Source organism: Penaeus monodon, chromosome 20, assembly GCF_015228065.2.
Source record: "Penaeus monodon isolate SGIC_2016 chromosome 20, NSTDA_Pmon_1, whole genome shotgun sequence".
Taxonomy (NCBI): domain Eukaryota; kingdom Metazoa; phylum Arthropoda; class Malacostraca; order Decapoda; family Penaeidae; genus Penaeus; species Penaeus monodon.
In genome coordinates this window covers 38,468,994-38,470,345 of record NC_051405.1, presented here as the reverse complement: position 1 = coordinate 38,470,345, position 1,352 = coordinate 38,468,994, and positions in this window count along the sequence as shown.

The window sequence follows — 1,352 nt, the reverse complement described above, 5'->3', positions numbered from 1 at the left end:
AATAATAGACCAACAGAAAAAGTAAAATAAATACAATTATAGATTTCCTCGATATAATATGAAATGAAAGAACACATAATAAAATCTAAAATTAATCTTTACAAAAAACGTACAATTTAGAGTAACGTATTTATGCCACACACAGTTTAAGAAGGGTTACATGAAAACTTAATCTACATTAAAAAAGAAACGAATAACTAATGATTGACCAAAAAAACACAATTGAATTGCAAAAAAATGCAATCTGAGGACGATTGATCATTACAACATAGTGCAAATTATACAGATGAAATAATCAAACATTATTTAAAGTTCATTCACATGAAAGGAATATAAAGGCACAAGAACAGCCAAATGGAACTTAATTATCTAATACCGTTAAGGAGAAAAAGAAAACAAAGTATAGTTAGATGAACACGATTAATGATACATTTACAAACACTATATTTGAGACTTGGTGCAGAGCGATTGATAATCATGTCTCTTAAAGGGATTCTACAGTCGAGCTGCTAATTAAGTAGGATTTCAAGCTACATTTAAACCTATTCAGAGTAGCTTTGCACTCGGTTACGGGAGGGATGTTATTGAAATTAACTACACCACGATATTTGACATGGCTCAGGGACTGGAAAGATGAAACCAAGGCAGTCTAAAATAGTCTCTTCTCGTTGTTCAAATAGTGTATGAATTTAAGTTATGTAAGTGTTTGTATGTATATACTGATTTATGCAAAACTGTAAAGGTCTTTAAACTTTATTAGTCTTGAATTGATAAAAGAATCATTGGTATCGTCTGTGGTCTTTAATCCACTGAGTGCTCTGTTATTTTTTTCTGTATGACTGTGAGAGGATTTAGTGATGTGTTGCTGGCTCCACCACACTCTGTATGTTATATTAGCGTGTACTGACGAATAATAGATTGATAATATTGCCTCTCTGTTCAAGTGGTTGCGAGTCAAATAAAGTAAGTAAAAAAAAAAAATAATAATATTTTGTACATCCTGGATATGGCTATGCCGGTATTGGTATTTATTCGCAATAATTCCCAAGAATTTAGTTGCTCTACTTCTCCTATACTATGGTAGTTGATGATAATCAGTATCAGCGGGTAGAAATATTGTTTTGTGCTTGATGAAAATGATATTCTGTGTTTTGTCGGCGTTGATGGTAAGTTTTTTTTTTATTATTATTAGCCAGTTGTTAATGGTCACAAGTTATTTATTTATTCTTCTAATTAGAGTATAAATATTTCTTTCAGAGAGTTATATGGTGCCGGCATCTGCAAATAAGATGAAACCGTAAGTTGGAGGATGCTTTAGGCAAATCTTTAATATATTATAGAGTGAAAAGCAA